The sequence below is a fragment of the Vulpes vulpes genome, chromosome 16 (assembly GCF_048418805.1).
Source record: "Vulpes vulpes isolate BD-2025 chromosome 16, VulVul3, whole genome shotgun sequence".
NCBI classification, from domain to species: domain Eukaryota; kingdom Metazoa; phylum Chordata; class Mammalia; order Carnivora; family Canidae; genus Vulpes; species Vulpes vulpes.
In genome coordinates this window covers 74,973,358-74,984,406 of record NC_132795.1, presented here as the reverse complement: position 1 = coordinate 74,984,406, position 11,049 = coordinate 74,973,358, and the positions used below count along the sequence as shown (strand labels likewise).

Below are 11,049 nucleotides of genomic sequence, written 5' to 3'. Positions count from 1 at the left end.
AAAGTGCTGGAGCTGGGTTCCCTCTCTTTCTTTTAAGTAAACTCTACGCCCAACAAGGGGCTCGACTTTACAACTCCAAGATGAAGAGTCGCATGCTCTGTAGACTGAGCCAGTCACGCACCCCAGGAGCTAGGTTCTTAAATGGAGATGAAAAGCTGTGACTGAAGAATGACCCATTTGGGGAAAATAAAGCCAATGATGGGAAATGGGCTGCATCTTAGGTCAGAGTCTCCTTTCTAGTGAGACCTGAGGTAGAGGGCATTTGGGGGCTGAAAACTCAGAATGTCAGCTAAATTTGGCCTCGCAAAGAGAAATTAGGTCACAAGTGCAATACTTTGGAAAGAAATTTAAAATAGTTGCCAGTGAACAAAGCAAGGCAATTGTTAATATCAGGAAAAATAAAAAGTAACAAAGAAAAATAATAGTACACTATGATGCCCTGCTTTCCTTGCATGTATATAATAATGTAAACACCAAACATTAATTTAATCAAAAATTATAATATGAGAATGTAGGGAGGAATAGGGAAGGGATGACTGAAAAAGAACACTAAATCCTTATTTATCAATACAGGAACCAAGAAAGAATAGCGCATGCGGATTATTTAAAATACCGCAATATGTAAATGCGAGAAAAAAAACCGGGAAGACTTGGGGGTGTGAGAGGAAATGAGGAAGGAAACTGCCAAAGTTCACTGGACTTTTAGTATATTATTTGACTTTCTAGAAAAAGATTTATTTATTTTGAGAAGGGGGGGAGAGGCAGAGGGAGAGGGAGAAACAGACTCTTCACTGAGCAGGGAGTCCGATGTGGGGCTCGATCCTAGGACCCCAAGACTGTGATATGAGCTGCAGGCAGATGTGTAACCGACTGAGCCACTCAGGCACCCCTATATTTTTTAATTATGTGCATGTGTTCGTTAAAACAATTTTTAAGTGGTGTTTCTTCAAAAGAACAAGACAGAACAGAACATATTTACAGTTAAAAGTGTGTTGAAAAGACAAATTAAACTTCAAGCTCCAAATACCTGGGTCAGGAGGACCAGGAAGCTAGAGGAAGGCCTAAAGCTCCCTTCGTTGATTTGCATACATTTTGATAACAGTTAATTTTAATAAAAAGAGTCTTTAGTTCATACTTAGATCTTGCACAATTTTAAAACTTGTTATTGCTTCTGTAGTATTTACAAGAGAATTAATTAAAACTTCCTTTAAAAAGAGGTAGTTTGGGGACGTACTGAGTGGATCATATTCTATATATCTACCGCTTTAATTGTCCACACAGAAGTGCCTCGTTAGGGGCCCATGCATCCATAAACATTATCGTTATTCATCAAGTGCTAGCTATCTGAAAAGCAAGCACACTGGCCAGGAGGAATTAATCATCTTCCATAAGACCCGAGACTAGATTGCCATGGATTTCACCCATTTCTTTATTCCTAGCTCTCTTTCACAAATGTACAATGTAAAGGAACCTGCCAAAGCATGTCTTTTGGTGGCAGGTAGCACCATTTAAGCAAACTTGCTGTGACCTTGAGTGGATGACCAGTGTTGAGTGGACCTTCACCCATTAACATGGAGTTCCTCAACCTCAGCACTACTAACATTCTGGGTCAGATCATTGTCATGGGAGTCTAAACTGCATATTGGAGGATGTTTAGCAGTGTCCCTGGCCTCACACACTAGACGCCAGTGGTATCCATCCTCCCCGGTTGTGACAACCAAAACTGTAGTCAGTAGCTCATCAAAGATTTAGGCTTAGTCTATATTACTAACTCTGCAGCAAAGAACATCTAAACAGTGATTAAAATTTATTATACCATTCTGCATCTGATAACTGAGACATGTTAAGTGAGAAATTTCTCTCTAAAGTATAATTAGGCTATGGAAATTACCTAAGTATTTTTAAATCTGGAATAAAATTGAAAACGAAGAGAATCTCATCATGACATTCTGACACACTGGTTAGATCTTTCTCCAGGGAGGAGAATCTTGCTCCCAACATCTTTATGATTTCCCCCTCAACTGAGCTTGCTTCAGCTTTCAAGAAACCTGGAACAGAACCCATAAAGGGTTTGAGTGGGCAAAAGGCACTCCAGCAGGGATTCCCTGGCCAGAATGGGGAGGACTGGGTCTAGGACATAAATAGCTGCTTCATCATCAAAGCCTCCTCCTGCCCAAGAGAAGGCTTTCATGAGAACTCAGGCTCATTGTGTGAAAATTCAGATGACTGAACTATAATTAGCTCGATTAGTCAACATTTTAATTCATAGGATTCTGGCTTTGATGTGCTCCTTTCTCACAGAATCAAAGCTAATAATTCTGGAATCATAATTGGGAGCTGAGTGCCAGCTTGAAGCTTGGGGAGCTCCCTCACCTTCTTGGCAAGCCCGGCTTCCAAGATACTGCTTCCTGGCCATGAATGAACCCGGCCCAGGCACCTCCACCTTGCCCTTTGGCTCCTTGCTTCAGAGGACATTTCCTGAGCATCTCCTCTCTGTGAGTCAAGATCTCTACATTTACATTCTAAATTTTCAGTGGTTGACATTAAACTATGATGTCAGTACCTCCAGAGCCCAAGCAGTTAATACATGCTCCATAAACCTTTTTTTTTTTTAATATTGCTAAACAAATAGTGGAGCAGATCATTGGTTGGTTGTCTATCCAATAACCATCCTTCCTGCTTCAGGATAAAAGCTGATTGAAACAACCAACCATACCAATTATCTTTTTGTTCAAACATAAGCACATGAGAAAGTTCTGGTTCATGAGATATGATAAGTATGCCAGGTAGATTCTCAGAAAGATTTCCTTGCTTAAAAAGGCAGACACAGGAAGAGACAGTCCTCTCCCACTATTGGAAGTGGTTGTTTCCAAGTGACATCTAGAATTGTGCCCATAATTTGAAAGCATGATCCCAGGACTCCAGGATCTCTAGGAGATGAAGCACCCAGGCCGAGGATGCAGATCAGAGACACAGAAGAATGTGTGGCCCCTATGATATTGTTAAGCTGTGGATCAGACATCCCTGAAGCTACCTCTGGATTTCTTAAGTAGATGATATATTTCCCCTACTCTTAAGTTCAGTTGGATATTCTGTGCTTATAGCTGAAAGCATCCTTGTTGATATAAGTGATTTCACCAGATCTTTTTATATAGGAAGGGATTTAGGTAAAAGGCAAACTTAGTGGGAGCTTTATTATATCATCCACTGCTTACTGAGCACCAGCCATGCACATGTGTGAAAACCAAATGAACATTGACTCTGATCCTCACAATAACTCCACGAGGTGATTCTTATTATTTGCCTTTCAAAGGTGGGGAAACTGAGGCTCTGAGAGCATAGGTGAGCTCAAACAAACCATCTGGTAACTATGCAGTGCAGCTCACATTTTTTATTTAAGAAAATGATTTATTTATTTATCTAGTTGAAAGAGAGGGAGAGAGATGAGCATGAGTTGGGGGACAGGCAGCGAGAAAAAATCTTGAGCAGTCTCCTCACTGAAGGCGCAGTCGGACATGAGACTCGATCTCACAACCCTGTGATCGTGACCTGAGCCAAAACCCAGAGTCGGACACTCAACCAACTTAGTCACCCGGGTGCCCCTACATTCTACTTCTCATTAGCTTTCAAAGACATGATGCAAGAGATGAAGGTAAGTGTGCAGAAGAAGGCTATTGGTTCAAGGGTATGGGACAGAAGGAAGCAAGGACCAGAAACCTCATCTCCTAAAATTGCCTCAGTGGGGAACGAAACCATCATCCTCACCTAAAACATCCCTTACCAGAGACCCTGGATGCTGCTTCCAAGCAGCAAAGAGGAATAGGAAACCCTCAGACATTTTGCCACCAGAGCTCCATATTGGTTCTGAAAACCTGGCCATGACATTTATAATATGTAAAGTCTAAAGACCATCACTGGCTTCTCTAGAGCTTTTCTCACTGAGGGAGATCCTGCCTCTCATCCTCATGGCAGAGTCTCTGCAGACAAGACTAAAAAGAGCTGTTTCCTGTGTTTGTCTCACCCCCTTCCTTATTCCCTCTTTGCCCCGACACTTTCCCGCAGTACACAAAAACAAGGTACCCAGGACAGACTAAGAATAGTGATACTAAGCTCTTGGGACTAAGCTCTGGTCCCAAATCTGCTCTGGGTTTGCTCAAGAGAGGAATCTGACAAAGGCTGGGTAGGCGCTGTAGACTGTGTTTTGTGTTCTAGAGACCCTACTGGGCATGAGTGGGGAAGGATGAAGGCTTCTTTTGCACAGGGCCCTATTGGGGCATGGCCTCTCCTTATATGACCCTGACCAAGAAAATTAATGAATTCCGTACCCTCCCTGCTTCCATTTTTTATTCCCTTGTAAAAAAGGAATAATAAGGCCCAGTTGTCCATAAAGACGCAGAGATTAATGTTAACATCTGACTGCTGTGAGCTGTCAGGGCTGTGAGGTGGGACGGACCAGAGCTCATCCCTGCACTATCTCCAGAGTTTCTCCTTGGCCACCTTACCCTCTCCAGCTCCCATCAGCCTCATGTGTCCAGTGATCAGCAAAGATGGAAGTTTCCCCCCATTTCCTGAGGCGCCGTGAAGAACTGCTAAATGAGCTCATCTCTCCACACTACACACCCCAAGAGCTCCCAGAGAGCAGGCTTGCTGGCCCAGCACATGCTGACAAATGTGGAGAGGCAGGGGGGGATCCAGGCCTCCTGGATCCGGCACATCCACGGAAGCTGAGGCAGGAAAATGCATCGACGCGGAGTGTTGTCCCAATGGGCCAAATGTGGCTGAGAGGCTGAAAAAGATAAAAAGGTGACCATTAGAGGAAGCAACGTGAAGCGTATTGATGATGAGAAGAGTGAGCGGTCTGGGAGAGCAATTTGGGACTGAAATGCCAATGGATCAACTGAGGAGAGAATAGGAGGGAAGAAGTGTTTACAGACTTCAGACAAAATTCTGAAGAAATTTTGCTATGGAACCAGAGAAATGGAAGAGGACATGAAATCACAGAAGAGTTTAAGATAAGAGATATTAGAGCATCCTTGTGTGCTGATGAGACTTATTCCTTTCTGGAGGGACAAACTGACAAGGCGGGAGAGCGAAGTGACAACTCACAGAAGGAGAGTCTCTAGGGAAGGGAATTTTCTTCACCCCGTGTGAGATCTTTCTGGCAACTTCACTTGCTCTGGTCTTCTGATGGACATCTGCTCTATGTGCCCTCAAATGGCAGCCTAATCAGGACAGGGCCGAGAGGGACTGGAAGGATTCCATGCCTCCCCTAGCTTTCCATGCTGCTCCCGGGATCCAAGCTGCGGCAATCTGCTGCTCGGTTTGCTTTCTGACTTCCCAGTGCGTCGTCCCCAAGCGCTGGGGCAGGTGAATCTGCCCTGCATTTTTCTCTTTTTTCTTTCTTTCTTTCTTTCTTTCTTTCTTTCTTTCTTCCTTTCTTCTTTCTTTCTTTCTTTCTTTCTTTCTTTCTTTCTTTCTTGATTGTATTTATTTACTCATGAGAGACACAGAGAAAGAAGCAGAAACACAGGCCGAAGGAGAAGCAGGCTCTCTGCAGGAGGCCCGAAGCAGGACTCGATCCCAGAACTCCAGGATCATGTCCTGAGCCAAAGGCAGGTGCTCAATCACCCAGCCACCCAGGCGTCCCTGCCTCATATTTTTCAAAGGTCAAAAATTTTCAAAGGTCTGATCTCCCTCAGTAATATAACCCTTAATGTGGGCCAGACATTTGCATTCTTTGACTCGTTTACTCTTATCCAACCTTACAGATGGGGAAAGTCAGGCATGGAAATGTTAAATGAACTGCCAGAGGTTATACATCTGTTAAGTGGAGGAGCTGGGATTTGAACCCAGGCCCTCTGGCTCTGGGAGCCCGCCTCTTCCACTAACCCCCCCATCGCACCCTCCCCTGCCCCGCCCAGTTCTGTTTCTTCCCTTTAGCCCTTCTCCCAGAAGGCCTCGGATCTTTTCAACCACCAAAACCCTTGTGGCTTGTCATGTGTGACTCAGAAGGCCCTAAGCCTGGGGGGTCAACCTCACTCTGCAGTGCCAACCCCCTCCCCATATATAGAGAACATCCTGAAGCCCTTCAAATGAGAGGTCATTCTGATTCACCTGTGACTGGTCCTGTACCCATGAGGAATGCTGCCCACGCAGGGAGGGAGGACTCAGAGCTAACTGCTTTCCTGCCTTCCTATTTATATCAGGCCAGACCTGGGCAGGAAACAGATGGCACACTCAAATTGGGTAATTTGAAGAAAGTTGAATAAAGGGGCTATTTACAAAGGTGTGGGCAGGATGTAGGGAAACCACAGAGGCAGTGCAATAAGTAACAGCTACTTGACCACCCCTAGGTCTGAAGGGGCAAGAGGAGATGCAGTCACCGAAACCTCTAGCGTGTGCCTTGTGCGCTCAGAGCCACCTGACAAGAGCTGTGGCCATGAGAAAAGGGAGGCAGCCAGCCCCAGGAGTGCCCCCATGCAGGCCTCCCTCCCGCTTCTCTCTCCTTTTGGTCTCCCGTCCAGGACACCCACTGGCTGAACCCAACCCAAAGCCAAAGGGCAAGTGAGGGAACCCACTGATAAGGTTTGTAGCACAGACCAGAGTAGGGAGGGTTGGAGAGTGGATCTAGAAAGGCAAACAGAAGTATCTAGCATATAACCAACTTCTTATCTAGGGTGGTGGTGAAGAATGGGGCTCTGGGGCCAGGCTGCCTGACCTAAAGTGCTGAGCGCCTCTTGTATGCCACGGGACTCTGGGCAAGTTGCTTAACCTCTCCATGCATCATGAGTTTTCTCATCTGTAAAGTGGGCATTATAACCCCAACCTCACAAAGCTATAGTGTGCATTAGTGCTTAATTGATCTCACAGATAACATTAAGTAAAGCACTTAGCTTAGCATAGAGTAGGTACTCAATAAATGCTGATCCCTTTCCTCTCTCATTTCCTTCAGGTAAAATGTGTGGGAATGAGGCCCTATATTTTGTATGTGGCAGCATCATTCCCTCTCCATAAATATTGTTTGGTTGATGGTTGAAGGGCCATCTGTTTCTTGGAGGCTTCAGAACATCCTTCAAGTGACCTGTCTGCTCTGTCCTTGGAGCCTGCAGCAGTTACTGTGGCTTAGAAAGTTCTTGCTGGGATTGCTGGCCTGGTTCTATCTCCTTTCATGGGTGGTTGCAAGGTCACTAAATTATTTGCCTTATAATTTATTAACTCGTATGATTGTTTTATGCTGTTGTCTCTATTTGTTTTATATCTAACAATTAAAAAGTTCTTTAAAGTCTTTTTTCAATTAAAAAGTTCTTTAAAGTCTTTTTAAAAAAAATAAAGTCTTTTTAAAATTTCATATAACCATAAAAAATTTAAAAATTTCAATGTTTGCTTTCTCTCCATTTGCGCTACCCTGTGATTAGGTTGGATCTGAATTATCACCAGGTTCGTGACAAAAGGCATTCAAAAAGGCGAGTTTACTGGTGATAAGTGGACTTGGGGCCGTTTCTTTCTTTCTATTCATATATTATTTCCTATTCACAGATGCAGGAAACTGAAGCTGGTCTAAAAGCTTGTCCTAGAGCAAGCAGCTCTAGGGAATGCTCCCTACTGGAGGCAGCTATTAGGTTATGCTCCCTACTCCTGAGCTTTCTTTGGAGAATTCAGTGGCTCAAATCCTTGTCTTTGAATGAACCATTTGACTCTGAGCAAGTGTCTCCCTCTCGCTTCTTTCCACGTCCCTCCGGCTCTTTAGAGCTCCTGGGTGCCTGGGGTGCCGGGCTCCTATCATCCACCAAGCAGCTCTGCCATTGTTGCTAGGCCCTGTTCCTAACCCACTTTTTTCCCTTTTCTTTTCTTTTTCTTTCTTTCTTTCTTTCTTTCTTTCTTTCTTTCTTTCTTTCTTTCTTTCTTTCTAAGATTTTATTTATTTATTTGAGAGTGAGCAAGAGAGAGAGAACACAAGCTGGGGCAGGTGGTGGTGGAAGCAGAGAGAGAGGTTCAAGCAGACTTTCAGCTGAGCAGGGAGCCCAACACCGACCTGGAACTCCAGGATCATGACCTGAGCCTAAGGCAGACGCTTAACCCACTAAGCAAACCAGGCGCTCCCCACCCCACAGCCCACTCTTAAGTAGACACCCAAGTGGAGGTAGGCTTTTCCAAACTATTTACTCGACATTCTCCTTTTCTACTGTAATCTCTTTCAACTCTTCTCTCCAACATGCGCTTTCCGAAAAGCACAAAAATTGCCTCTGACAATAAATACCACTAAGACTCAAAGTTGTGCAGTGGCAGGGACCGTGACTTTCCGTGTTTTTATGACTTTATATTGCCTTTCTGACAAAAGTAGCTGACACAGATCAGGAGCTCAAGAAACGGTCGTTGAACACAACTGGATACAATTTCCTTCCCTTCCTGCCTACGTGAAAACCATCTACCTCTCCAGGCCAGTGCGATCACTCCAGGGGACTGCACATGACCCGAGGGAGAGGGACTTTGTCCTCTCTGGGAGATGGTTTATATGTGACAGCAGCAGCAGCAGCAGGAGTGCTAAAAGGATGAGATGGGAGGTGGACAGAGAGGAACAGGCACTTTCAAAAACTTTGAGGCTCATCTATTTTTAACATTATAGATTTTCTCTCCCTTCCCTTTAGCATAGGATGTGTCTACCCTCTTCTTGTAAAGCATTGCGTAAATGAGGAATTCTATTTGTTTATTTTGCCTCATGCACAGTTCTAGGCAAACTCTGGCGCCTTCCAGCCCCTACCCCCCAAAGCCGGTGCAGAAACACCAGAAACTCCAGCGCTTTTGATGCTTTTACTTGTGCTCCAACTAACTACCCGAGGCCTGGAGCTGAGAGAGTGAGTGAGGCCAGTTAGCTCCTCTGGGCCTCACCTGTCCTCATCAGTAGCTGGGTGAGCAGCTGGGTATGAGAGCAAGACATAAGGAGTAATAAATAAATAAGTGGTGCTTGCTGTTGTTGGCATGAAAAGTCCCAGCCTGTGAAATGTGTGATCTCTGAGACGTTGGTATCCAATTCCTGGGTGAGGGCATCTGAGGCAGGCGCCTCCGGGAGCCCCTGAGCTTCAAGGGGTCTCCCTACAATGAATCAGGACACAGATTGGCCAAATCAGCTGTTTTCCTTATTCCTCCAAGTTCCAAAGTCCAAATGCTTTCCCGCTGAGTAATGATTTGATAAAGGGGGAAGTTAAAAAAAAAAAAAAAAAAAAAAAAAAAGGCAGCCGGCTCCCGCGGGCTCGCGGCTGGCTCTGCGGGCGGGGCCTGCGCGGGGTCCCTAGCTCCGGCCGCCCCGTGCGCGCTCCCCAAGCGCAGCGCCGGGGCCAGCCCCTGGCACGTACCGAGCCGCGGCTTTCCCATCTCCTAAAGACGAAGTTCCGAGCGCCGGCGACTACATGCTCCCCGCAGCAAAATTTCATTGTCAAGAAGGACATCGTGCCTGTCCGGACGCCCACAACAAGGGCCTTTTGCCAAAACGAATGGGAAATCATTGGCCCAATTAACATCCTGTGATCTTAAGATCTAAAAATGACCCGGAGCCGGGTAAACAGGGTGACGTAAGCGGCCCGGCGGGGAGCGGCTCTCTACTGCCACCTGGAGGGCGGCGTCCGCGTGGCGCCCGGGCCGGGGCGGCGGGGACCCGGGCTGCGCGCGCGCGAGGGGGCGCCCCGGGGCGGGGAGGCGGGACGCTGCTCCGCGGCCTCCGCGATCCGGCTCCTCGGGCGTTGCGGCGGCGACCCTCGCACCTGGCTGCCTTCTTGGGAACGTGTCTTCGAGCAAAGGACTCGGGGCAGCGTGAACCCTCGCGGGCAAAAGGCATGGCTGGAACTAGTGGGACAGGCCCCCCAGCGCCGACCCCTGAGAACGACTGGCAGCGGCACGCCCGGGGGCTCAGCGGTTGAGAACCTGCCTTCGGCCCAGGGCGTGACCTGGGGTCCCGGATCGAGGCCCGCGTCGGGCTCCCTGCATGGAGCCTGCTTCTCCCCCTGCCTGGGTCTCTGCCTCTCTCTCTGTGTCTCTCATGAATAAATAAATAAAACATCTAGAAAGAAAGAACAACTGGCAGTTTCTGAAAGGAGAAGCGGTGGCACTGCTGGGCTCAGTGAAGCCCGGGGCCCCGGGCCTTCCGGTTCTACTTTGGGCTTGGCAGTGACTTGGTGGGGGAGGGAGCGCAGGAGTCCAACAGCCCTAATTTACTTTCTGGTCAGGCTAATGTGAGAATGAGGCTGCCGAGCTTTCCGCCTTACGCAACCGGCATGCTGGGAGATGCCCCAGAAATACGCTGGGGGCTAGGAGAAGGTCAGCCGAGCCTTATTACTTTTCCCCCTGCAGATGATCCACCAAAGGAAAAGCAGGAGTTGGTTTTGAGCTTGATCAAAACGAAAACAAATGGAAACCCACTTTACTTTTGGGTTAGTCAGTTTTTGCTTCCCTGCAAACCGCCTCAAAAGCCTCAGTGGCTGGGGACAACAAATAGTTGTTTTCCTTGCTAATGGGTCTGCAGGTCAGCCTTGGTGTGACCTCAGCTGGGCTCACCTGGCCTGGCTGAGCCAGGCTGGACTCCAGGCTTAGGGGTCAGGCACAGGGTCCATGTGGTTCCATTTCTGGACCCAAGATGAAAGGACAAAGGCTACCTGAGGCATGCCCTTCTGGCAGAGGGTGTTACCTGTTCAAGAGGCCAAGTCAAAACAGGCAAACACACTTGAAGTCTCTGTGCCTCATGTCAGCTAATATGCCATTGGCTAAGGCAAGCCTAACATCAGCGGGGGTGGGGGCAGAGGTAGGGGAGTGGGACATGTTCTGCTGAGTCTTGTAGGCTGATCTCGACTGGAATTTAACCAATGGGTCACTGTCTGCTCACTACAGACCATCTGCTTCTTGTGGAAGACTTGCAAAGGGAGGATGGCCTAGATAATCCTTATGTAGTCTGGTGGTCCTCAGCATGAATTCAGTTTTGCCCAATAGACTTTTTTTTTTTAAGTTTGCTATTATTATTATTTTTTAGTAATCTCTACACCCAACAGTGGGGCTTGAACGCAC

The 11,049-nt window shown here is 47.0% G+C and overlaps 1 long non-coding RNA gene across 1 annotated transcript; it reads right to left on the bottom strand.

Annotated features, from left to right (window-relative positions):
• Positions 1-3,376: 3,376 nt before the first annotated feature.
• LOC140595874 (uncharacterized) lies at positions 3,377-9,526 on the bottom strand. Its single transcript, XR_011997814.1, has 2 exons — positions 9,351-9,526; positions 3,377-4,786 (listed from the first exon to the last, which is right to left on the bottom strand). It is a non-coding gene; the product is annotated as an uncharacterized lncRNA (long non-coding RNA).
• Positions 9,527-11,049: the final 1,523 nt, after the last annotated feature.